The sequence below is a fragment of the Canis aureus genome, chromosome 7 (genome assembly GCF_053574225.1).
Source record: "Canis aureus isolate CA01 chromosome 7, VMU_Caureus_v.1.0, whole genome shotgun sequence".
Lineage (NCBI taxonomy): Eukaryota > Metazoa > Chordata > Mammalia > Carnivora > Canidae > Canis > Canis aureus.
This window is the reverse complement of record NC_135617.1, coordinates 69,838,614-69,866,053: the sequence shown is the minus strand read 5'-3', so window position 1 is coordinate 69,866,053 and position 27,440 is coordinate 69,838,614. Positions and strand designations below refer to the sequence as shown.

General features: G+C 42.2%; 2 long non-coding RNA genes and 1 pseudogene across 3 annotated transcripts in view; 1 reads left to right on the top strand and 2 right to left on the bottom strand.

The window, feature by feature from the left end:
- LOC144317689 (uncharacterized) overlaps positions 1–25,905 on the top strand; it is a 47,002-nt gene extending 21,097 nt beyond the window's left edge. The window contains exons 2-4 of one of the 2 annotated variants that reach the window (XR_013383708.1): positions 15,039–15,116; positions 15,835–15,949; positions 23,324–25,905. This is a non-coding gene — a long non-coding RNA (uncharacterized LOC144317689). Of the gene's footprint in view, positions 1–15,038; positions 15,117–15,834; positions 15,950–16,388; positions 16,626–23,323 lie in introns of those variants that run through there. The other variant, XR_013383709.1, reaches the window with a different exon arrangement.
- On the bottom strand, positions 16,889–27,392 carry LOC144317690 (uncharacterized). Its single transcript, XR_013383710.1, has 3 exons — positions 26,893–27,392; positions 21,976–22,083; positions 16,889–17,771 (listed from the first exon to the last, which is right to left on the bottom strand). It is a non-coding gene; the product is annotated as an uncharacterized LOC144317690 (long non-coding RNA).
- Positions 18,459–19,805, bottom strand: LOC144317684 (diphthine methyl ester synthase pseudogene; annotated as a pseudogene).
- Positions 27,393–27,440: the final 48 nt, after the last annotated feature.

Sequence of the window (27,440 nt, the reverse complement as noted above, 5' to 3'; positions counted from 1 at the left end):
TGGCACAAGATTGCGTCTACCTTGTTCTATTGACCACAGCAAGTCACAAAGCCAATCCAGAGTCAAGGAGTGCAAAAATAAACACAAGACAAATACAAGGTCTTGAATGGAGAGTGCAAGGGAGAGAGAACCAGCAATTGAGGGAGTACACAGACTCATAAACATCCTGCAAGAGCAAGAGTCAATATAAACATCTGCCTCAGCCAGAGGAAACCCAAACCCTTTCTGGTCTGTGCTGGGTAAATAAAGCATTTTCTCCCAGACCTCCTTGCAACTAGCTTTGATGAGAAAGGTGGACACTGAGGGAGCCTAGAAAGAAATGCATGAGGAAGAAGCCAGCCACATTGTGCCCATTTCCCACTTCAGCTTTCCACATCAAGCCAGGCTTAGCTGGCCCAGAGAAGAAACTTAATTTAAAATGAAGTTGGGGGGGATCCCTGGGTGGCGCAGCGGTTTGGCGCCTGCCTTTGGCCCAGGGCGCGATCCTGGAGACCCGGGATCGAGTCCCACATCGGTTTCCCGGTGCACGGAACCTGCTTCTCCCTCTGTCTATGTCTCTGCCTCTCTCTCTCTCTCTCTCTCTCTCTGTGACTATCATAAATAAATAAAAATTAAAAATAAAATAAAATAAAATAAAATGAAGTTGGGGGAAACCCCTGGGTGGCTCAGCATTTGAGTGTCTGCCTTGGCTCAGGGCATGATCCTGGGGTCCTGGGATTGAGTCCCACATCAGGCTCCCTGCAGGCAGCCTGCTTTTCCTTCTGCTTATGTCTCTGCCTGTCTCTCTGTGTCTCTCATGAATAAATAAAATCTTAAAAAAAAAAAAAAAGTAAAAAGTTACAGATTGTAGTAAGTGATGGGAGCAAAAGAAACAGTGTGAGAGAGTTAGAGAGTGGAAAGACAGGGTGACTGGGAAAGGGCTCCCAAATATGACTTCAAGTAGAATGAACCTGTCTTAGCATTACAGCAGAGGAAGTGGCTTGTGTGTAAAGTTCCAAGGCAGAAAAAACCTTGGCATGTTCTAGGGCAATGCTTTCTTTCTTTTTTAACCGTAATATATGGGCTACAAACAAAACAAAAAAATGAACAACCCCCCCACCACACACACATTTTATTTGTAATACAGAACACAGTCACATCCAAAACAAAAGTATTGTGAAACTCTCCTCTTAAAATGCTAAAATGGAGTCTGATGTTTAACATCAGGTTTACTGAGATATCATTTACATGTAACACAATTCACTCTTTTTAGGTTCTGTGTGTGTTTTTTTGTTTTTGTTTTTAAGATTTTTATTTATTCATGAGAGACACACAGAGAGGCAGAGACACAGGCAGAGGGAGAAGCAGGCTCCATGCAGGGAGCCCGACCTGGGACTCGATCCCAGGTCTCCAGATCACACCCTGGGCTGAAGGCAGTGCTAAAACGCTGAGCCACCAGAGCTGCCCCAGGTTCTGTGTGTTTTGATAAATGTGTTCACTTACACCACTACAATCAAGCTCTAGAACATTTCCATGTTCCTCAAAATTCCCTCCTGCTGCTTTGTAGTCAACTCCTCCCCACAAGGTAGAGCTACTGGCAAGCACCGGTCTGATTTCTGACACTACAGATTTTTAAAAATAGTTTTTCTCCATGTGTCTGTCTAGAGGTTTATTGATGTTAATGATCTTTTTGAAAAATCTGCTTTGGGTTTCATTGCTTCTCTATTGTTTTTCTGTACAATTTTATTGATTTCTGTTCTTTCTTACGTCATTGTGCATTTGCTTTGGATTTAATTTACTCTTTTTTTTTTCTGTTTTTTTTTTTTTTTTAAGATTTTATTCATTTATTCATGAGAGACACCCAGACTGAGGCAGAAACAGAGGCAGAGAGAAAAGCAGGCTCCCTACTGGGGAGCCTGATGCAGAACTCAATCCCAGGACCCCAGATCACGTCCTGAGCCTGAGGCAGACGCTCAAACACTAAGCCACCCAGGCGTCCCTCTTTTTCTGATTTCTTAAGACGGAAGATTAGATTACTGATTTGAAATTTTTCTTGTTTTCTAGTTTAATGTTTAAATTTCCATTTAAGTACTGGTTTGGCAGTGTCCACAAATTTTGATAATGTTGCATTTCATTTTTATTAAATTAAAAATATTCTCTGATTTTCCTTGTGGCTTCCTCTTTGACCCATGAGTTATTTAGAATTTGCAAATATTTTGTAGATTTTCCAAACATCATTCTGTTATTGATTTCTAATTTAATTCAGTTGTGATAAGAGAACATACTTTTTTATGATTTCAATTAGTTTAAATTTGATGAGGCTTATATTATGACCCAGAACGTGATCTATTTTGATAAATATTCCATGTGTCTTTGAAAAGAATGTTGTTTTTCTGTTGTTGAGTGGAATGTTCCCAAAATGTCAGTAAGATCAAATTCACTGATGTTATGTTCAGGTTTTTATACTCTGCTGATTTTCTGTCTAGTTGTCTTATCAATTACTGAGACAGGAATGTCGAAGTCTCCAACTGTGGACTTATCTATTTTGCCTTTCACTTCTAGAAGTTTTGCTATATGTATTTTGAAGCTGTGTTCAGTGTATGAACATTTAAGGCTGTTATGTTTTCATGAATTGATTCCTTTGTTGTTAGGTCCCTCTCTATCCCTGGTAATATTCCTTATTTTGAAGTCTAATTTGTCTGGTATTGATATAGTCCTTCTGCTTTCTTTGGACTGTGTCTGTATAGTACACCTTCTTGTATCCTTTTATTGTTAACTTAAATATGTCTCTGTGTTGGATGTGTTTCTAGTAGAGAGCATATAATTTGGGTCTTGCTTTTATTTATGCAACATAGTTCAAAAGTAAAATAAGTAGTCAATAGGGTGAGAGAAAATATTCACAATACATACAGACAATTAAAGGCCAATATGAAAATAGATAAAGAATTTCCACAAATTAATAGGAAAAAATCAGAAAACACAATAGAAAAATGAAAAGCAGGGGAAGTGGCAGGCAGAGGGAGAGGGAGAAGCGGGCTTCTCGCAGAGCAAGGAACCAGATGCAGGGCTCAATCCCGGGATCCTAGAATCATAAACTGAGCTGAAGGCAGACGCTTAACTGAGTGAGCTACCCAGGGGCCCCATATTGCTTTCTTTTTATTCCACTTTCTGGGAGATGTCATTGACTTTATCTTCCATATCTTCTTTTTCTTTTTTCATCTATCTTCTTTTTTGTCTATCTTTCATATCATGTTTTTCATCTCTGCTATCACACTTTTTTTTTATTTTCAAGAGCTTTGTTTTGTTCTCTGATCTTATTTTTTATAGTCCTCTGTTTTTAATTCATGCATCAAATTTCTTTCCTTAACTTTCTTAAAGATATTAATAAAAGATCTTTTGGTAAGTTTTCTTTAGTCTCTGTTTCCTCCAACTTATTTTATTTTTTGCTTTGTTTGATCTCTGTATTTCAAGATAGGATTTTTCCTTCAATTTCTGGTGATCCTTGACTGCTTATATTTAGAATGGGGCACCACAAAGCTGATTAGAAGCTCTATTCACGGGCAGCCTGGGTGGCTCAGCAGTTTAGCGCTGCCTTGGGCCAGGGCATGATCCTGGAGACCTGGGATCAAGTCCCTTGTGGGGTTCCCTGCATGGAGCCTGCTTCTCCCTCTGCCTGTGTCTGTGCCTCTGTGTGTGTCTCTCATGAATAAATAAATAAAATCTAAATAAATAAATAAATAAATAAATAAATAAATAAATAAATAAATATTCTATTCATTTTGAATGGAGATTTTCAACTTTGATGTGATTGTCTTAGTTTGCTTTCCCTCAAAAAGGACCCCCCCACACACACACACATCAGACATGTATTCAAATGAAAGTATTCAGTGGAAACACAGGTAGGGGAGCAAGGAAGTAAGACAGGGGAGAGAGGGCAGCCATAATGCTAGCTATCACTGAGAATAACTAAGCCTTAATCCTATGGAGAAATTGAGAAAATGTTGCAAAACCCACACCTCAGAATTATTCCAGGCAAGAGTGAGGGAGATGGGATATTCATACATCAAATCCTGACAGTCATTGGCTGAGAGCTGCTGCTGGGGGGGAAAGTATTAATTCCCTAGCACTTCTGGCCTACCTTATGCCTAAGCAGAGTAGCTTTCCTTGGCTTTGGAGAGAGATCACAAGCAGAGACTCAGATGCTGGCACTTGGAAGTCAGCAAGATACGCTGAAGTGGGGCTGTCCAGGGGACAAAGGTGGGGGTAGTTGTTAGGTTTTCTTTTAATGACCGGCGGAGGAAATTAAAGACAGCAGACCCAGGCGGTGGGTTGGAGAGCGCTTTAATGGGGAGCGCTTGGGGACGGGTTCCCGGACAGGCCCGAGTCAGGGAAGTCGGCCCAGGCAAACCGCAGGGGGGTTTATAAAGAGTTTCGGCGGGAAGAAGGGGGTTAGGGCGGCATTCGGGGAAGAGTTACAGGTCTTTGTAAGCCAAGTTAGGATATGGCGGCAAGGCGGCATTATTGGGAGGTTGCGGCCTTCAATCGGCCATTTTGAGGTCCCCAGTCTCGCCAGCCCGTCAGTAGTGACCTAGCTGGGCTATTACTTGGTTATATTCATCTGCACTTTTAGGTCCTTTCTTTTGTCCTTGTCAGGTTTTTTTTAGACAATCTCTTGTCTGGAGAGTTCCAGTCTGGTTGCCAGAGTTCTGTGAGCTAAGTGGGAGAAAAGGCTGTGAATCTCAACTTTCAGTGGAGAACTCTAAACTTTCACTTAATACTCCTGTTTTCGGATGGCACCTTTGCTGTCTGGTGTCCTCCAGTCTAGAGACTCTCTAATTGGTAAGTTCTAGGATATAAATTCTCAGACTTTTACTAGTTTAGGAGGAGGAGTCACATGCCTGCTCTCAAAAGAGAGGTATTTGGGGTTCAGCTGCTAAGTGGACTTCCAACTAAACCTTCTGCTTTTAGCCCCATACTCACCTCCATAGGTGACCAGTGTCACTAATTCTTTTTGCAGCTTCTGTGATGTAAATTTGGTTGCTGCTCTGCTTTCCCCAGCTTTCTCTGGTCTACTAAACTAGTTACCACTACTTTTTAGCTTTCAAGTTTCCAACATTTTGTTGCTATTGTCTCCTTTTCTATTCTCTTTGCTGTGTGATTTTGGTCATTAAAAAGAGTTCCTTATCAGAATTCCTCCTGTGTCCTTTTATAATCTACTATTTTATTACAGATATTTGTGACATTTTACCTCTAACTGACTGGGAGAACTTCATTTCAGTAACTTCTCAAAGAGATTATCACAAAGTTATTTGAGTAACAGGGCATTTTGATTGGCTGGTGAAGATTTCTCCCCCTTCTATTTTCTGCCTTTATTGTTTTAGAAGCTTGAAGCACTGATTGACCTTTTGCTATGTATCTATGAGAGAGAGAAAGGGATAAAGTGATGTCTTCTCACCATCACACCAGACCCTGGTACAAATTTGAGTGCTAGTGGTTAGTAGGTCCCAGTTCATTAGTGGAAGGAACTGTTTCCTGAGAAATGTCAGGGACTCCAGACACAAGTCCTACTGCTGTGGGGCTTAATGTCCCAGTTTGTCACAAACCCCAGCATTAATGTGGTACTCAGGATTGGCTGATGGCATTCTCTGTAGGATATCAGTTATAATAACAGCGAAGCTTCCTTAGCAACTTTGAGAACTATGGTCACTGAACCAGAATAGGAGAGGAGGAACACAGCAGATACTTCCTGGTGGCTACAGCTGTTGTTTACAAACACATGTAAGGCCTCCTGTGGGCTTATCTACAAATACCAAGGGAAGGAACTTTCTGCAGGATTGGCTATGCAAGTTGAGACCTATGGTGGCCTGCTGCACTGGTGACCCCTAATAGATGACTCCCAATATTCACAACCTTGTGTAGTCCCCTCTTCTTGAATCTGTCGCTGGCTCGGTCACATGAATATAACCAATAGGGTATAGTATCCACTATGACCCAGTTCAGAGCCTAAGCCTAAAGAAACCCTGGTGGTTTCCATTTTTCCTCTCTTGGAAACTTTGGGTCTCTAGGTAAGAAGTCTATCTACTGTGCTGGAGAGACCGGGTGGAAAGGCCACACAGAGAGAGAGGGGCCCTGAGATTTCACAATAAAGAACGAAGGTCAGCCCTGGTGGCTCAGTGGTTGAGTGTCTGCCTTCAGCCCAGGGTGTGATCCTGGAGACCTGGGATCGTGTCCCACATTGGGCTCCCTGCATGGAGCCTCTCTCTCTCTCTCATAAATAAGTAAAATCTTAAAAAAAAAAAAAAAAGGAAGAAGAAGAATAAGAATGAAGGAAGGAAGCCAGCAACAATGAGAATTGAGGCCTGAAATGTATGACTCCCATTGAGCAATTACAGTCATCCCCTGGCCACTCAAGCCCTCCAAGCTGAGTCCCAAGACATGTGAGGGAGGGAGCCCTTGTGGACCTTCCAGCCCCAGCAGACATCATGGGAGTCAGAGGCAAGCTATGACCTGCCAGAATTCCTGATCCATTGCATTGTGAGAAACAATAAAAACGGTTACTGATTTAAGACAAGTTTGGTACAGTTTGTTATGCATCAATAGATAACCCAACTGAACCAGAAGAACTCTGGGTTCTTGATGTTTGAGGGACTCCCTGTACTCACCAAAAAGATCTGATGACATTTAGATGTGCTCAAAAAGAGCTAAACATACAGGGCAGCTAAAAGCATAGCCTGATTTGGAAGAAAATATGCATTTTAGAATTTTTAAAGCGCTCTAAAAAATGGACCTAGGCAACCGTTTTCTTTACTTCTTGTTAGGCTTCAAAAACCCAACAAGAATGGGAAATGTCCCAAACACCAGTGCCAGATTGTGTGGCTCTTTGACCTGTCCCAGTATGAGCTCCCTCTAATACGTGCCAAGGGAGCTGGGGCCTCCCTCTCCACTTGTGATATATATATATATTTTTAGCAGTGGCTTAAATCTGATGCCTTTAGTTTAAAGCCAGATTAAGTAAACTCACTTTCATACTTGTTTTAAAAATAAACTCCTGCAAGAAAGAAAATACTCATCTTTATAGAATCCTCCCCCTGTGGTGCTGGCACATTCTCTCAAGAAATACCTTAAAGTAAGGAAAGGAAGATGAAGTTAGAAATCACAGGGGATAGGGATTGAATCCTATTTCTTTCATGTTTTAGCTGTGAGGCTTTGGAGAAGTTACCCAACCTCTGTCTGTGTTCCCTCATCATTAAAAAGTGAGAATGCTAATACCCACCTTAAAGGATCGCTTTGAGAATAAAATGAGGTAATGTGTATGAAAGTACATAACATACTGCTGGATGTATGGTTAAGACTCAAAAATATCTTGGTTCACTGTGCTGCATTCAAAGGTTATTGGAGCCAGGGTTATGTCTCATGGTAGTAGAATGAGGAGCCAGAGGGCTAGTCAGCTCAGTGGCAGTTTGGTTGGGTCACCATCACTGCCTTCTCTTCTCTCTATTGCCATTGACATAGATCCTAGAGATAATGGATCTTCTTTAAAATAGTAACCAGTTACCCTCTACTTCCTGTAACTCCTGTCCCTATTCTCATCATAGAAAACAGAGTTCTGGTTTTATCTCAAGGAAGAAATGATAATAGCTAACACCAATTATAAATGAGTCAGATATTTTTTTGCTTTGGGGTTTTAAAAGCCAAAGACTCATGGCATAAGAAAACAGTTTTGAAAGAATAATTGGAAAGTTGATTTTTCACAAAATGGCCACACATATGCATACACACATGCATACCCACACACTGACACATGTGGGCATGCCCACACTCAAAGGACTGGACAAAATTTCACTGGACTTCACAATAGGGAAGTCAAGCAGAGCAGGGAGCTAGAATAAATTTCACCACTGACTTAAAACCTTAGAAACTAATTTATTTATTTATTTATCTATTTATTTATAAAAGATTTTGTTTACTTATTCATGAGAGACACACACACACACACAGAGAGGCAGAGACACAGGCAAAGGGAGAAGCAGGCTCCATGAAGGGGGCCCGACGTGGGACCCGGGTTCCCAGGTTCACACCCTGGGGCAAAAGGGCGCTAAACCGCTGGGCCACCGGGGCTACCCAGAACTTAGAAACTATTAATGAGTTTTTCACTCTGCCCTTAGCCAGAAAATGACCTCCTCTTTATTTGGTTATGGCATCAATCTTGTGAGGAGGTTCGGATTGTTTCAGAAGGAATGCTAAGAGAAGGAAAAAAAAGGGTGGGTGGCTCAATTGGTTGGGCATTTGGCTCTTGATTTTTCTCAGATCATGATCTCAGGGCTTTGGGATCAAGCCCCACACGTCTTGGGCTCTGTGCTTATTGGGAAGTCTGCCTCTCCTCTCTCTCTCTAAAATAAATAAATGAATCTTGTTGGGTGGGTGGGGGGAGGAAGAGCAACTGGGAGGCTCAGTTGGTTAAGCATCTGATTCTTGGTTTTGGCTCAAATCATGATCTCCTGGTTGTGAGATCAAGCCCTGTTGGGCTCTGTGTTCAGTGTGACATCTGGTTGGTTCAGACTCTCTCCTTCTCCCTTCTCCCTCTGCTCCTCCCTGCTGGCACTCACATCCAAGTGCTCTCCCTCTCTCTTTCTCAAATAAATACATAAATAAAATATTTTTAAAAAGAAAAGAGCTAATATGCATTATTGAAATTCAAAATTTTTCAACAAAACAATAGTCTTGAAAACCAAGCTCTGTGAGAGAGAAATAATTTTCTATATTCACTTAGCTAATATTTGATGAGATCAAGACCCAAACCCAGATTCAAATTTCTACCAAAGGAGGGGATAACTTAGTCTATTGTCTTTGGTTTCCTCATCTACCCATGATGCTGATAACACCTACATCAAAGAATTGTTTCCAAAAGGAACTTCTGTCTTCTAAAGTGGCAACCAGAGTCAGCAAGCCAAGGATATGATATGGAAGGAAAAAAAGAGAAGCTTGCCCTTTCCTGTCTTGGACATTGAAGAAGATATCTGGGAGGGGAGAATGAGATAAGAATCAAAGAGGTTTAACTTGGAATTGGGGAAATGACTTCAGAAATACCCAGAAAATAGAAGAAATCACTGAAGTTATAATAAACTGGTACCCAATGTAGATAACTGAGCAAATCAGGGTGAACTGTCAGAGAGATAGTGTCTAATTTGTACTGTCAGTCCTTCCCCAATGATGAGCATTTAGTTGAGAGTCAAGGGCCTGCCATGGGCCATGGTGGAGTAGGAGGATGGCAAAGGAAATGGAGGCATATGGTTTGGACAGCTTGGGTCAGGGGCTGGATGGGGGACATAGTGGAAATTCAAGGGGCCCACTGGGCTTTGCAGAGCTATAGGGAGGTTGAGTCAGCCAGAGAGATGAGATCAGGTCTAGCCAAGAGAGACATGTGAGATACTCTAAGTGCTGACTTTAGTCAAAGGCCGGCAGGGTGAACATGACCAAGCGCATATTGGCCCATAAACCAAAGGACATACTGAAAGCATGAGAACCCCAGTTCCCTTCTTATACCCATCCCTGAGGAGATCACTTAAGCCTCATCTCTCTCTTCATGCACCCCCAACAGAAACTTAGCAAGAAGCCTGGGGGCAGGGAAGACGTCTGAGAGATCTGAGACTCTGAGCATTTTTATCTAGAGAGACTGAAAAGTATCTGAACACCCACTTATTCTTTGGTATTGCACTGAAACAACTCCAGCTTTTCATGCTACCTAGTGAATGAAGGTTGTAAGAAAAACCACATTACTTATAGATAAACTATTTCTCCTCACATCTCTGAGTTGTGGTGTAAGATAATTGATCCTACTAAAGAGCTTAGACATTGGTGGGGCCTTCAAAATGGCCTGCAATACTCAGTTTTTACTGTGTAACAAACAACTCCAAGCTCTCAATGGCTTACAATAACAATCACCTATTTTCATGCTTTTGGTGGTAGAAGTTGGCTATGGTTTGGCTTATCCATGTTGGGCTTAACAGAGAATGGTAGAACTTCAGGCTCCTGGTTATGTTCAGTTATTTAACCTGGGCCAAGCTAAAGGGGAAGTGGATATATAGAATTTGCTTTTCTCTTGACACATCACAGAGGTGTAAGAGGCCAAATCAAGTCACAAAAGCACATTTAAAGTATCTGGTTATATCATGTCATGACATTCCATTGGTCCAAGAGAGTCACATACCAAAGGGCATGAATGTGTACTTAAAGAGGAAGCAAAGTATGGGGAATAACAATCCAAACCATCACAGGACCACTGTCCCCTACCTACTCTTTCTTCCCTCCTCAAAACAGCAGTATTCCCAAATTGATCTAGGAAATCTAGGAGCAATATTTCCCTTGAGCAAAGAGTATCAGTAGAACATCACAGAAGACCCCGAAAGCCAGCACAGCAAGCATGATGGGGCAGAGTGAGGAAAGCCTGGGTCTTGGATGATAGAGTTAAATGTGTGTTTTTGTTTGTTGTTGTTTTTAAAGATTTTATTTATTTATTCATGAGAGACCCAGAGAAAGAGAGAGAGAGGCAGAGACACAGGCAGAGGGAGAAGCAGGCTCTATGCAGGGAGCCGGATGTGGGACTCGATCTCGGGACTCCAAGATCACGCCCTGGGCTGAAGACAGGTGCTAAACCGCAGAGCCACCCAGGGATCCCCGAGTTGAATGTTTTTAGCAGACACCTACTTCTAGACTTTTGTAATACGAAACAATTTGATGTGTTTATTGTTAGCTGAGTTTTTTGTAGATTTCAGTTGAGTACATCCAACTGATACTGGACTCCTATTAGCCCTATTTTTCCATAAGGCCTAGAGAAGTAAGTGCAGAAGGTTGGATTTGAACCCAAGCTTTGTCTGTAGAGCACATGCCTTTTTTTACCTTACTATGATACCTTACTTTCCAAGTCTTGTGTGGGGCTGACGCCCCTAATATACATGGCAGCTGATTCAAAGGATAATGCAATTAAATGACTCCATGGTGAAAAAGCAGAAAGTCTGGTCATAGCAGTAAAAAATATCAACATGGCTTTGGTCTGGCCCTGTAGCCAAACAACTCAGAGAAGAGCCAGGACCAGGCACCAGAGGCTACTCAAATATAGAGCTCTACTCAGATGTAGAGTCCTGGGGTTTCCCTGAGTTTTATGCAGGAGAGGTGTCATGTGATGGTGACCCCACTCAACAATTTAATCAACCTGCACATTTAAAACAAGCTCTCTCAAACTCCTGCTCCCTTCATCCCCTCTGTTCTTTTTTGAAACAACAAAAAGGAAATTTGGCAAATAGCAGGCTAAGCCATCAATCTTCAAATCTATTCTATAGATCAAGATTTCTGGGTCATGTGGAAATAGCTGTCTAGGTAGATACCAGGGACTGACCCAACAATTATATCCCACACGGGAGGTGCTCAGGCAAGTGTACTGAATGAATGAACAAATCACAATCTGGGATTTGTGATGATCCTTACTGCAACTCTAGAGATCTGTTGGCCAGTGTATTTGGTAATTGAACCTAAAGGGCTAACTGATGCTAGTCAAAGTCATGTGAGACATATCGGCTAGGATACCTAGGATATAATATCTTTCCAGGGAATAGATTTCTCATACCTCTGTCCAAGGCACTTCCTAGTATTGACATATAGATGCAGAATAAACATGATAGTCACTGAGCATGAGTCAGAGGGGTGAGGACATGGTGAGTAAGCTTTCTCTGGCTCCCCATAGAAGACATTGAGCCACCTCTGCCTCGAGAAGATAGGGGAATTTTGTAAGTGTAATCTATTTTTGGATACAGTTTTGTTACAGAGTGAAATATATGGGCAGCCTAGGTGGCTCAGCGGTTTAGTGCCACCTTCAGCCCAGGGCCTGATCCTGGAGACCCGGGATCGAGTCCCACCTCGGGCTCTCTGCATGGAGCCTGTATGGGCTCTCTCCCTCTGCCTGTGTCTCTGCCTCTCTCTCTCTCTTCTCTGTCTCTCATGAATAAATAAATAAAATATTTTAAAAAAAGAAATATATAATTTAAGTTGGTATTTTGAGGGACTCTTCTTTCTATTAAGAAATCTACTTCTTTCTAGGCCCAGTCTCCTGTCTGTGAGAGTATCTGCAGAGTCTTCCCCAAGAACCTACATAGCACTTGGCTCTCAGATAGCATGATGAATGCCCAGGGTTCTAGCAGACCTCCAGTGATGATGGGGTCCCTGGTACTGACACATCTCTGTCATCACTATCTTTTTATATTGGGCTTCTGCATAGAGGGACCATGATGAGGCATCCACTTCCATCTACAACCCTCTGCTTTCATAATTGGGGCTATATGGTCTTTCCCAGTTCTTATCTTTTACTTGCTCTGAAGTAGAAGGCCTTCATAGGGAGCTCAAATTTGCCCATATTTAAGAATAACTTGGTTCATATTCCATTTTGAGGCTATTTCTTTTATTCATTCATGTAATCAAACAGTCAGCAAATATTGATGGCCAATTTTGTGCCATCAGTGTGCTAACCACTGGAGTAGTGCTTAACAAAACTGTAGGTCCCTTCCTCTGTGCAACTTGTGGCCCAGCTGAAAATATTTACATTTAGTGAGACATTAACCTCAGTTGGTTAAGTGTCTGTCTTTGGCTCAGGTCATGATCTCAGGGTCCTGGGACCGAGGCTTGAGTCAGTCTCCCTGCTCAATGAGGAGTCTCCTTCTCCCTCTCCTTCTGCCCCTCCCTCAGATAGTTCTCTCTCTCTCTCTCTCTCTCTCTCTCTCTCTCGCGCTCACTGTCTCTCTCAAATAAATAAATAAATAAATAAATAAATAAATAAATAAATAAATAAATAAATAAATCTTTAAAAAAGAAAAAGTAAAAATGCTCCATGAAATGGATACAGAGTTATAACCAACATTAAAACAAAAACATTAAAAAAAAAAAAACATACATTTTCCCAGAGAAGAGAAAGAGTATGTAAGAGTATACTTTCAAACTATTTGGGGATCCCTGGGTGGCGCAGCGGTTTAGCGCCTGCCTTTGGCCCAGGGCGCGATCCTGGAGACCTGGGATCGAATCCCACGTCGGGCTCCCGGTGCACGGAGCCTGCTTCTCCCTCTGCCTGTGTCTCTGCCTCTCTCTCTCTCTCTCTGTATGACTATCATAAATAAATTTAAAAAAAAATTAAAAAAAACACAAAAAACTATTCTATGGGGTACCTGGGTGGTGCAGTCGGTTAAGCATCTTCCTTTGGCTCAGGGATCCAGTCCTGTGTCAGCTCCCTGCTCAGTGGGAGCCTGCTTCTTCCTCTCCCTCTGCCTCTCCCCCTGCTTGTGTCTTGAGATCTCCTGGCATTGACATCAGGTTCTCTGCTCAGTGCAGAATCTGCTTCCCCATTCTCTCCCTCTGCCTACTGCCTCCCCCCACCCCCACCCCTGCCTCATATACTCTCGCGCTCTCTCTCTAAAATAAATAAGTAAATCTTTTTTTAAAAAAAGGAATCAGGAACTCCTGGGTGACTCAGTCGGTTGAGCATCTGCCTTCTGCTCAGGTCATGAGCCAGGGTCCTGGGATCAAGCCCTGCATCGGGTTCTCTGTTCTAGGAGAGCCTCCCTCTTCCTCTTTTTCCCACTCGTGCTCTCTCCATCGCTATCTCGGTTCTGTCTCTCTTAAGTAAATAAATAAAATCTTTTTTTTTTTTTAAGATTTTATCCATTTATTCATGAGAGAGAGAGAGAGAAGCAGAGACTCAGGCAGAGGGAGAAGCAGGCTCCCTGCAGGAAGCCGGATGCAGAACTCAATCCCAGGACCCGGGATCATGCCCTGAGCCAAAGGGAGGGGCTCAACCACTGAGCTATCCAGGCATCCCCAATAAATAAATAAAATCTTAAAAAGAAAAGAAAAGGAATCACCCAATATATGATCTTTTGTGTTTGGCTTCCTATTTCAGCATGTTTTCAAAGTTCATCAAAGTAGCATGTATCAGTAGTACATTCCTTTTTTATGGCTGAAACTATTTCATTCTATGTATATATCATAATTTGTTTATTCATCAGTTGATGGACACTTAAGTTGTTTCTGCCTTTGGCTATTATAAATAATGCTGCTATAAACATTCTTGTACAATTTTCTGTGTGGACACATGCTTTTATTTCTCAGGTAAAATTGCTGGTTTGTGTCAACATAAACAAAACTGGACCCTCCTTAAAGTGGTAAGGACAAACTTTAGTCAGTAAGATACTGTTGCAGCAGGGAAAAGAGGCCAGCATGAATGAAACTCAACTTTGATACAGAGGTAACTGGGCATTGAAAAGGGGAGTGAGTGGCAACTTAGTAGAGTGGAAATGAAAAATTTAAAAAGCAGGAATCCCAGTGGTTTGGTCCATGTGAAATCCATTCGAGTTTATTAACTGGTGCTTATCCAAGTTAGGCTCCTACCCTCCCACAGAGGCTGGGAGGCAGGGGTGATAACCTTAGGCGTTGGCTAAACAGTAAGTTCCTTTGGCAGCCTTGAGTTTTCTCAGGTAGGCACTTAAAGGAGGGGCAAGGATCATCCTAGAGCTGTGGCCTTGAGCTATTAGAAATGATGCTGGTATTAGTTTAAGTCTTTATAGAGCTAGATGGAAAGGGCTTAGAGGAGCCTGGTTGGAGTTTGGTCAAGGAGAGAATCTTTTCCAGTCATATGGTAACTCTGCATTTAACTTTTGAAAGAGCCCTGGTTATCATTGTGTGCCTTTTGAAATACATGTGAATATATTGCTATTCCAAAAATTAAGCTAATAACAAAAGGCACACTATAGGAGACATCATATATAGGCATATAACCAAGAAGAATTTATGGAGAACGCCTTCAAATCAATATGAAAAAGACAATAAATCCAACACAAAAAGTGAAAATGGTACAAAAGACAATTCCTCAAAGGAAAAACAAAAACTGCCAATTAAAATAACAATGAGATAACATTTTACATCCATCAAATTAACAAAGATGAGTCTGGTAATAGCAAATGTTGGTGACTCTATGGGGCAATAGGGACCCTTAAAAAAAAAGATTTTATTCATTTATTTGACAGGGAGAGAAGAAAGTACAAGCAGGGGGAGCAGCAGAAGGAGAGGGAGAAGCAGACTTCCTGATGAGCAGGGAGCCCAAGGTAGGACTTACTGAGCCACCCAGGCACCCTGATCTGTGGTATATTCATATAATTGAATACAACAGTGGTGTTCTGTTCCCCATGGTAGCCACAAGCGACATGGGGCTACATAAACTTAAATTTAAATATTTAAATTAATTCTATGTTTTAAATTTCAAATTTTAAATTTAGTTCCTCAATCACATTAGTTTTATATCAATTGTTCAGTGTGGTACCATACTGGACAGTGTAGTTATAGAACATTTCCGTCATTGCAGAAAGTTCTGTTGGACAGCATGTTATAGAGTAGATAAAATGAGTCATCCGGGTCTATATGTTTCAGAATATATGTTTCAAAAATATAATATTGATAGGAAAAAGCCAGCAAGCTGCCTGTACACTTAGAGTATCCTCTCATTTGACTGGTTTGGAAGAAATTCATAACATCCATTGCCTTCAGAGATGTGAAGTGTGTGGTGAGGGATGAAGTGGTTGGTAGACTTTTCATATACATCCTTTGCCTCTTTTAAATTCTGAACCATGCAATTGTATCATCTATTCAAATATAATAAAATAAATTCTGGCTCCAACCAATTCAAGAAAAACACTTAAGGCATGTAAAGCCTTTTTGGAGTTTGGCAAAACCATATTTACTGGTTACTTATTGAAACCTATCCACCAGATTGTCTAAAAAAATAACCTTGTGTTTCCTTTCTGTGATATTTTACAATTTCCACAGAACGCAAAATTTGAATATTTTCATTGAAACTTCTACAGCAAGATCCTGCTCAATCTTTTGTATTTGTTTCACGTGAAACTGAGAAACTGTGACTAAAAAAGTTGTGAAAGTACTGGTAAGAAAAATGTAATGTGAACACAAGACAAAACTGTAATGTATTAGCTAATAAATATATCCAGTTTGAACACATTAAAATGCTGTATATTCTCACAGACACATAAAAATACAGTGATAGTACAAAATAATTCATGGGAATGATAATGATTCAGGCTGGAGGTTACCTCTGGGGAGAGGGAAGGTATCAGGAAGGAGGACACAGGGGCATCAATTGACTCTACAACATTTTACTTACTAAAAAAAAGGAGGGGGGGCAAATTGTTAGTGTCGGAAAGGGGGTGGTGATTCCGTGGGGTTTCATTATTGCCATGCTGTGTGGTTTTATCTTTCTTTTCTTTTCTCTTTTCTTTTCTTTTCTTTCTTTTCCTTTCTTTTCTTTTCTTTTCTTTTCTTTTCTTTTCTTTTCTTTTCTTTTCTTTCTTCTTTCTTTCTTTCAGATTTTACTTACTTATTCATGAGAAACGCAGAGACAGGCTGAGACACAGGCAGAGGGAGAAGCAGGCTCCCTCTGGGGAGCCCCATGTGGGACCCATCCCAGGACCCCAGGATCATGACCTGAGCTGACGCTTAACCGCTGAGCCCCCCAGGCGTCCCTGTTACTTGGTTTTCTACTTAAGAATTTCAATTTGCTCCTCCCTCTGCCTATGTCTCTGCCTCTCTCTGTGTGTTTCTCATGGATAAATAAGTAAAATCTTAAAAAAAAAAAAAAAGAAAGAAAGAAAGAAAGAAAGAAAGAAAGAAAGAAAGGAGAAAGAAAGAAAGAGAAAGAAAGAAAGAAAGAAAGAAAGAGAAAGAAAAAAAGAAAGAAAGAAAGAGAAAGAAGAAAGAAGAAAGAAAGAAAGAAAGAAAGAAAGAAAGAAAGAAAGAAAGAAAGAGAAAGAAAAAAGAAAGGAAGGAAGAAAGAAAGAAGAAAGAAAGAAAATTTCAACTTGGGGCATCTGCCTTGGACTCAGGTCCTGATCCTACGGTCCCCAGAAGGAGCCTGGAGCCCGGGTAGGGCTCCCTGTTCAGCAGAGAGTCTGCTTCTCCCTTTCCCTCTGCTCCTCCCCACACTAGTGGTTTCTCTCTAGCAAATAAATAAATCTTTTTTAAGAAAGAATGTCGGGGGATCCCTGGGTGGCGCAGCGGTTGGCTCCTGCCTTTGGCCCAGGGCGTGATCCTGGAGATCAGGGATTGAATCCCACGTCAGGCTCCCGGTGCGTGGATCCTGCTGTTCCCTCTGCCTGTGTCTCTGCCTCTCTCTCTCTCTCTCTGTGTGACTATCATAAATAAATTAAAAAAAAAAAAAAGAATGTCGGGACGCCTGGGTCAGCGGTTGAGCGTCTGCCTTCGGCTCAAGGTGTGATCCTGAGTCTGGGGATCCAGTCCATCATGCGGTTCCCTGGGAGGAGCCTGCTTCTCCCTCTGCCTATGCCTTTGCTTCTCTCTTTGTCTCTCATGAATAAATAAGCAAAATCTTTAAAAATAAATAAATAAACATAAAATTTTTTAAAAGAATGTCATCTTAAAAAATAATAATATAAACACCTTATTAACAATCGCTGATCATCCCTGTGGGCCAGACACCCAGGGCCCACCATGAGTCCTGCGCCACCCCTGAGCCTCTCACTCTGACTGATAGGGTGAGCAGTCATCCTTGCCTCCGGGCCTTTCCCGTTGCCGTCGCGGTTGCGGAGAGTGGAGAGGCTGGTGTCCTCTGTGAATTGCACGCACACCCGCCTGCACAGTCCCTGCAGCACCTTCCTGGTCCTGGTCAGCTTGATGGGCTGCAACAGCTTGTGTCCACAGTGGCAGCACCGTGGTGGTCAGATGGAGAGCTCCTTATTTTGAAAAAGAAAGAGATGGGGGAAAACATCATTTTAGGCTTTAAAAAATGTGAAGGCCTGGATGTGAGAGAACATCGTCCATTTTTGAGGAATTTAAAAAAGCTTTGCAGCTGGATTTGCCCAGGAGAAGTCTGGCCACGTGGACATGGGCAGCGCACTGGACCATTTAAGCCATGATGACAGAAATACACATGTAAGCCTGCCTTCTTTTTTCAAAGACTTTATTTTTAAGTAATTTCTATACCCAGCATGGGGTTTGAACTCATAACTCCAAGATCAGGAGTCACCAGGCACTAACTGAGCCAGCCAGGCACCCCTGTAAAAGGCCTTCTTTATAAAGAAAATATAATGGGCACCTGGTGGTAGAGTCAGCACTGCATGATGTTGGGTTGTGAGTTCAAGCCAAAGGTTGGATGTAGAGATTATTAAAAATAAACTCTTAAAAAAGAAAAGAAAATATAAGATCAGATATAAATTTTTCTTTGAAGGATAGAAACCTGTTTTTATTTATTTTATTTTTTAAAAGATTTTATTTATTTATTCATGAGAGACAGAGACAGAGAGAGAGCCAGAGGGAGAAGCAGCCTCCATGCAGGGAGCCTGATGTGGGACTCGACCCCAGGTCTCCAGGATCAGGCCCTGGGCTGAAGGCAGTGCTAAAGCACTGAGCCACCTGGGCTGCCTAGGAAATCTGTTTTTAGTTAGCAAAGGGCTCACTAACTGGACTTGGAAAACTTCAAAAAGCTAAATACAAATCTCAAAGTGAATTCATTTTTGCATTGCACTTACTGCTCTCAAGACTGTGGCATCCAAAGGGAAGAGAATGCGTATGATTGTACATACTGTGCTGAGGTTGTCACATCCATGATCTCTTGTTTTTGTCATTGCCTCTGTATCTGCTCATCTATCTGTACTCCTCACTGGTTGAGAACTTCCAAAAAGGCAGGGACGAGTCTGTCCTGTCTCTGCCGTGAGCCCAGCATCCAGCACAGTATGACACATGCACACAGCCCCTGACTCCGTGCCACAACTGACCTGGCTTCTTGTGTTTGTTTTAATTGCTGAGTCAACAGCTTTCTTCTTGGTCGCTTGTTTTATACTTATTAGATAAACCAAAAGAACTGTTGAGTTGGTTTTACAAACATGTGTAGAGGCATACATGGCTGAAATTAACCACCTAACAATAGAACATGTCTATGTTCAGAGTCCATCAATGGTTGGGGATTTTGAGGTATTTTCAAGTATGGAAAACTGACTGACTTAGCATCTTCATCTCCAGCACATGCACATTGTCTCATGTGATAATTAAGGAGTGTGACGGTCCTCCCAAATCCATAGTACATGTTTGCTGCAAGAGTTAACTGCAATTTTCTGGTCTTTATCTCCAACCCTGGCTAAGCCAACACAGTGTCTCCTTGTTGAGTATCGATTCTCCAGAAGTTGCTGTGCTGCTTGGATTTCATTCATATACTAAGAAGGTTCATAGGTCTTCCTTCTTTTGATGAGATTTTCCAAAGACTGCTCCTTTACTTCGATGTCTAGTAAGGAGAGTGTGTGTGTGTGTTGTTCAGTCTATTCTTCTTCACTTTGTCAAAGAAGCTTTCTGGTCTCCAAGTGTCTGTCCAAAAAACAATAGAAATTTTCTCTCCACATTTATACAACTGTAAACCACAGCAGCCTACAGCATTTATTATGGAAGCATTTTGAATAACTCGATAAGAGATTCCCAGTTTTGTTCCTCCCAGAATAAGATCACTGTGTATTGTATCCCCAAGTGGATTATCAACCATGAGGCAAGCAACATCATTGATATCAGCATCCTTCAAAATATTATCTGCTTCTTGTTCCACTTCTTCCCTATCAGCAAGAATCAATTTTCTTCCATGCTCTTCCAGGGTTTTCTTCCCTACTGTCAAGACTAAGGTATAGGCTTCCAGATACACTTGAGTGCAGCATTTTACAGCTTCCAGGCCCTTGAATGTTGATGTTCTTGGCATCACCCAAGCCCAAGCTAACCAGGTAACACATTTCAAAGTCCAGGGGGACAGAGACCACCAACTGCTCCCTTTCTGAAGAAGCAGTTAAGGATTGGAGTGCTTCTTACACTGAATTTGCATCCTGCATAAACATGAAGCAAGACAGGGGCACCTGGGTGACTAATTCGGAGACTGCCTTCATCTCAGGTCATGATCTCGGGGTCCTGGGACTGAGCCCCACATCAGGCTCCCTGCTCAGTGCGGAATCTGCCTGTTACTCTCTTTCTGCCTCTTCTCCCCCTCCCTGCTCATGCTCTCTCTTTCCCCCTCTCTCTCAATTAATAAAATCTTTAAAAATATGGAGCAAGACATTTTTAAGTGTAGTAACACTCTTTCTTCTTTTATGACTAATTTTTTCTGAGGAGCACTGATCAAAGAAAGGAAAATGGCTCCTTAGACCTACTTTGAAGGGTGTATCTTCCCTGAATCTTTGACACTGCTTTGCAGAGCGATAGTGGACCTCACTCCAGGGAGTGTCTGTCTCCTGTGAAGCCTATATGTGAGGAGAGAGGGTGTGGTGGTGTTTAGTGATGCCTCCTTGGCAATTGGAGACTGAAGAGGGAGGTCTGCTCTACAGGCCGGGATCATGAGCATTCACCCTCTTTTTATTTAACACCTTGCATTTCTCATCAAAGAAATGACAGTAAAATATAGAAAGCCCCATTTCTTTCTTCTAACACAACCTCTACCCTACTTATGTGACCAAATATTTCCCAGTCTGGATATGAAATCTTCCATTATGAGAAACTCTCTAGGATGTCCATTCAATATGGTTTGTAGTTGTGGAATTTTGTGATCCGGACATATGGTAGAAAAGAGCATTCTTGTAGCAATTTGAATTGGAATCTAGATGGTGCCTGGCCTCTGAAAGTGCCCTCCAGCCCAGTGTCATATGAGAATTCATCCCCCATCCCGCTGCCCCTCCAATTCCACATCTGTGCTGTTAGCTGAGTTTGGATAGTCCGTGAGAATGGGGAAGAATGAGATGGCAAAAGAGAATCCAGCCGTCTGTTTGTAGTTAATGCTGGGTGCTCTCTTATCACTCTGAGAACTGGAAAGTTATTGGGAGAATAAGTACCACATGGACTAAAAATCTCTATTGGTCTTTGGGTAGAAAAATGCAAACAGGAGTTTTGCCATGTTCCCCGTCCAATCTTTCTGTCCTCAAAAACATCTCAATGAATATCATGGAGGGGAGGGGGCAGGGATTTAATCCTCCATCCGGGAAAACTTTTTTTTTTAAGATTTAATTACTTATTTGACAGAGAGAGAGCACAAACAGGGGGAGCAGCAGGCAGAGGGGGAGGGAGAAACAGGCTTCCCACTGTTGGTCCTTCCAACAGGGACCTCAGATGCTTGGATTCAGGACTCAATCTCAGGACCACGGGATCATGACCTGAGCAGAAGGCAGATGGACTGAACCACCCAGGCGCCCATCAGGGAAACCTTTTTTTTTTATTTTTTTATTTTTTTTCAGGGAAACCTTTTTAAAATAACTTTTCATGCCTAGGTATCATAACCATGTTACATGACATTTGAAAACATAGTGAAAAGTTTTGCATTTTTATTATTTTTCTTTTTCTTAGGCATGCTCTTTTTCTTAAACACAATTTTGAATGTAGTGTATATGCAAGGGGGTGAACTTCTTCATGTACCTAACACCCTAAATGCTTTCCTTTGTGGAGAATCCAGATGTAGTGATGTGTTTTTGAAAGCAAATATGCTATACTTTTTTTTTTTACTTGAATAACTCACAAGGAAGGAAGCTAGATTTAGAATCTAACTTGGCAAGATAATATGTAGATATGGTTAATTATAACAAAATCAGCAAGGTCTCAAACTTGGTGTTATCAATATAAGGTCAATGGGCAAATGTAGCTTCATATAACAAATATAGTTTTAACTTGAAGTGAACACACATACTTCGCTATGACAAATTCAATTTTCTACAATAAAAGAAAACAAAACCTTAAATTTTAGGTTATAATTTCTGGAGTTAGAAGTAGCCTATCAGAGAGGCTACCTGATTTTATCCCCCTTTTATTTATTTATTATTTTTTAAAATTTTACTTTATTTAAATTCGATTACTTAACAAATAGTGTATCATTAGTTTCAGAAATAGTGTTCAGGGCAGCCGGGTGGCCCAGCGGTTTAGCGCTACCTTCTGCCCAGGGTGTGATCCTGGAGCCTCGGGATCAAGTCCCACGTTGTGTTCTCTGCAGGGAGCCTGCTTCTCCCTCTGCCTGTGCCTCTGCCTTTCTCTCAGTGTCTGCCATAAATAAATAAATAAATAAATAAATAAATAAATAAATAAATAAATAAATAAATATAGTGTTCAGTGATTCATCAGTTGCATTTAACACCCAGTGCTCATTACCTCACATACCCTCCTTAAGGACCATCACCCATTACCCCATCCCCCACCCATTTCACTTCCAGCAACCTCCTCTTTGTTTCTTATAGTTAAGAGTCTCTTACAGTTTGCCTCCCTCTCTGATTTCATCTTATTTTATTTTTCCCTCCTTTTCCCAATGATCCTCTGTTTTGTTTCTTAAATTCCACATTTTCCCACTTTTTAAAATGACATGAAAAAAAAAAACAAGTAAAAAATAAAATGAAATGGTAGCTCCTCTTTAACTGCAGACAGAGCATGCCCAAAACTAATTTTGTAAAAGCTTCTTCCCTTGGCCAGATGTTGGTCCATTGCAACCTGGAGTCTAGCTTGATATTTATTGTCTTTTTTTTTTAATTTTTTTAAAATTTATTTATAATAGTCACACAGAGAGAGAGGCAGAGACACAGGCAGAGGGAGAAGCAGGCTCCATGCACCGGGAGCCCCATGTGGGATTCGATCCCGGGTCTCCGGGATCGCGCCCTGGGCCAAAGGCAGCCGCCAAACAGCTGCGCCACCCAGGGATCCCGATATTTATTGTCTATAGCTATAGCTCTACCTGTATGTGCCTGTACCTAAGCCGCACTGAAAGACCTCATGTCAACAAAGTGCTTTTCTTGCAACACTTCCCATTAGACATCACTCTCATTTGTAACTGATTTGAACCAAGGTTGAATTACAATCTTTTAAAATTTATAATTTATTTCTATGCCACACCTGCTACTGTGGAGTGTTTAAACGGAATGGCATTTAAGGTCTGTTTCTCCAATTGACTCTAAGTTCCCTGAAGGCGGGGCTGTGTCAGTTTGGGTTCAGGGTTGAATCACAGGCAATAGCACACATAGAAGATGCACGGCCCCAATACGTGTTCTATCTGAGGTATACGTGTTGTTAGAAATATATGCAAATTAAATTTACATCACATAATATAGTTTTGTCATCTTCTATTTAATAACTATCCACTGGTGGAGGGGTACCTGGCTGGCTCAGTCTATGGAGCATGCAACTCTTGATCTCAGGGCTGTGAGTTCAAGCCCTATGTTGGGTATAGAGCCTAGTTAAATTTTTATTTTATTTTTATTTATTTGAAAGAGCTTCTCTGCACTCTTTCCCCTAGAGCCTGTAGACAAGGACCCAGGAGTCACCTCAGTGCTGTAATACTCTAGGAAAAACTGGACGCCTTCCTTTCCAGAATAAACCATAAGACCTACTCCTCTCCTGACTTCCTGTGGAAATGAGTGGGTCTTCTCCTCACAGGACCAGTAACTATATGTCTTGGTTGTGTTACCAAATAACATCCTGGGATAAAGGGAGAAAAACTTTGGGGGAAATCAATCACCTCTGGCTGGGTCCTCTCAGACCCACAGAAGTAGATCCAACCTTTGGAACCTCAGCTTCCGGCCTGTAACCACATCTCTACTCCTGCCAAGATGGAAGCTGCTTTTTCTGAATGCTTACTTATCTCATCGCTCACAGCTGAGATGAGAGCTTCCTCTGGAAATCTTTCTTCAGCGCCTCACTTCTGAGAAAGGTGATCTAATAGCACTTGTGTTCCTTTCACCATATGGTATTGTTGTGGTATTATTGTTGTCTGCCCCTCACTCCAAAACTGGAAGCTCTGAGAGGAAAGAGATTATGTTTGTCTTCTTCATCAAAGCCTAGCACAGTGCATGGCATGAGTGGGCACTTCAGAAATGTTGAATGAATTGTACTTGAAAACTGAATGACCTATTAACATTTTTCATAATAGTTTTATTTTTTTATTTTTTATAATAGTTTTAGAAATAAAATTCATCCTTTAAAGTGTACAAATCAATGGATTTTAGCATAGTCACAGAATTGTTCAATCATCACCCTACTCTTTTCTTTTTTAAAGATTTTATTGATTTATTCATGAGACACACACACACACACAGAGGCAGAGACACAGGCAGAGGGAGAAGCAGGCTCCATGCAGGGAGCCCAACGTGGGACTCAATCCCAGGACCCCAGGATCACGCCCAGGGCTGAAGGTGGCGCTAAACCGCTGAGCCACCAAGGCTGCCCCATCACCCCACTCTTAAGACCAAGGGGTCTGAGGATCAAGGCAATGACAACCGATTTTGTGGGAGAAGGTAACAGAGGCAAAATACCTGTAAGGGTCAGGGCCTAAGTAACACACTTTCCAGGAGAGTGAACACAAGAATTTGCTGGGGTAGGGTGGGGGGATGGAGGGTGACATCTTTCAGACAATCAAGGTAATTTTACTGCACACCTTGCCGTCTGTGGAGAGGTCTACAAAGGGCTGGGGAAGAGAAAAGGAAACTGCCAGATAAGCCAGAAAGAGAAGCAGAGGAGGAAAAGATGAAGGTTTCAGGAATGTGATTTCCAAGGTAAGAAATCCTCCTCAGTTTGCAGGAGGAAATCTCTGGGGAAGAGTCAAGGACCACCAAGGGTGATCCCACTCAGCCTGCTCCTGAGATGAGCAGATGGGTGAGACTCTACTAAGACTAGGCTTGGAGAACTCTTATTATCCCCCTTGGCTCAATACTAAGGTCATGGGGAGAAGTGAAATCTTTACAATATCAAGTCTTTCTCTGCAAGCACACAGTTTATCTTTCCATTAATTTAGATTTTCTTTAATATCTTTCAGTAAAACTTTATCATTTTATCCACAAAGGCCGGCATACCTGTTCAATTTATTAAGTACTTTATATCTTTGTTGCTATTGCAAATGGTATATTATTAAAATGTTTGTGCACAACATTTAACAAAGTGCACAAATCAAGTATATACCTTGGCTTTATATATGTATATGTTCATGTAACCAAATGGGAAATATTTTAAAAAATGTATTTATTTGAGAGAGAGAAGGTGTGGACCTGGGGAAGGCAGGGGTGGGTGGTGCAAAGGGGGAGGGAGAGGGGGAGAGAGAGAGAATCTTGAGCAGACTCCCCACTGGGCACAGAGCTCAATGCAGGGCTCGACCTCACCACCCTGAGATGATGACCTGAGCTGAAATCAAGAGTTGGACACAACTGACTGAGTCATCCAGGCACCCCTTAAGTGGGAAATATTATTAAAAGTTATACCTTCTGATGGTTGCTGCTGCTAGAATTGCAATAGATATTGTATATTGATTTTTGCTATATTGTTTTATATCCAGCAACCTTGCTAAACTTACCAATTCTATCTTAATTTTCTTTTGGGGTTGCTACACACACAGTAATTTCATTCATGAATACTGACGTTCCTTAGTTTTTTTCCTTAATCCTTATATATTTGTTGCTGTTGTTTATTGGACTGGCTAACCTTCCACTATTGTATTGACTAGGGTTATTAAGAGCAAGCATCCTTGGCTTGTTTCTCAACTTTTTTTTTAAGACTTTATTTATTTATTCATGAGAGAGAGAGAGAGAGAGAGAGAGAGAGAGAAGCAGGCTCCATGCAGGGAGCCCGACGCGGGACTCGATCCTGGGTCTCCAGGATCGGGCCCTGGGCTGAAGTTGGCACTAAACCCCTGAGCCACGCGGGCTGCCCCTTGTTTCTCATCTTAAGAGAAATGCTTACTATTATTGTGACGTGTGCTGCAGGATTTTTCAAGATGTCCTTTATCAGGTTATGGTGCATTCTTTAACAGCAACAGATGTTAAATATTTTGAGTAGTTTTTACATGCCAATTGACATGAATAAACTGTTGCCCCTTTAATGGGTCCATACTTGTAGTCTAACGTTTGTTTTTAACTTTGAGTAATGTCTTTTGCCGTAAGTTTCTTCTCAGTTCTCCCTTTTTTTTTTTTTTTTTTTAAGATTTATTTATTTATTCATGAGAGACACAGAGAGAGAGAGAGAGGCAGAGACACAGGAGGAGGGAGAAGCAGGCTCCATGCCGGGAGCCCGATCCTGGGACTCCAGGATCATGCCCAGGCCAAAGGCTGGCGCTAAACCGCTGAGCCACCCAGGGATTCCCTCAGTTCTCCCTCTTTACCCATCCATTAAGTGTTGGTCTTATCACCATCCCCCCCCCCCCCCCCCCCCCACACACACACACACTCCTCTCTCTTCTTTTCAAGCTCCTGCTTTTTGTAGGTTTCCTAGGCTATCAACCGTTGGGGGATGACCACCCAGTTTTCAGACACTGGGTTTTTCAGATCCCCAGTCTGCTCCCTCCACAAGCAGGTTTGAATTTAAGTCAAAGCACTGGAATAAGGACGCCTGGCTGAGGTTGAGCATCTGCCTTCAGCTCAGGGCGTGATCCCAGGGACCCTGGATAGATGGAGTCCCACATAGAGCTCCCTGCATGGAGCCTGCTTCTTCTGCCTATGTCTCTGCCTCTCTCGGTCTCTCATGAATAAATTAAATCTTAAAAAGTAATAATAAAAAACCTCCCACTGGAGTAGAAGATGGGTGGCTTGATTCCAGCTCTGTCGATCTCCAAAAATGCACCAAGACAGAACTCCCCTTCCTTTCAGTCTCATCAATAAAATCCCTGTCCCACCTCCAGGTTGGTTGGAAACTCCGACGAATAAATGCAGTACAATCACTGCATATTCCTCGCAGGTGAAGGGTTTGATGTCTTTGACACTAAGATTGTTAGAGGTTGTGTGGGGTAACATATAGCTTGGATTTTGAAGCTGCTGGAATCTAGATCCACTCCCGATCATGAGTGTGACCTTGTGCTTGGATACCTAACCTTTCTAAGCCTACCTTTGTCCAGCTTGCAGAGAAGGGATGCAAAACACTCGACCGTAGTAAGAGCTCAATGAATTTAGCGATTATTAAGAGATAATGCACGTGCAGACAGCCTGAGAAGCATAGAAACTTCCTAAATGTAAGCAGTCTGCCGTCCGTGGGATGGAGGCTCCGGAGCCCTAAGGCAGCTCCAGCACCGGTACCGGCGCCCAGGTACCGAGGACATGGGGTGCCGAGGGGGACTGCAGGGAAAACCCCTCTGAGCCTCGAATCCCCACTGTCGGGCTTCCAGGAGCGCCAAGCTGCACCTCAAGTCCCTAGGTTTGGGGGGAAATGCCAAAATGACTGGGGAGGGGGTAGACGCGGCCACTCTCACGCCACCGGCGGGCTCCTGCTCCCACTTCCCGGGAGCTTTAGGGACCTCGCCTCCGCGGCGAGGCGCCGAGTCACGAACCCTAATCGCACAGACGCGGCCGGGGGTAACGGGGGTGCTCCCCGCCGCACTCGCTGGGGGCGGGGGCTGCCCCGTCGCGTCCCTCCCCCTAAGCGAGTCCCGTGTGCTC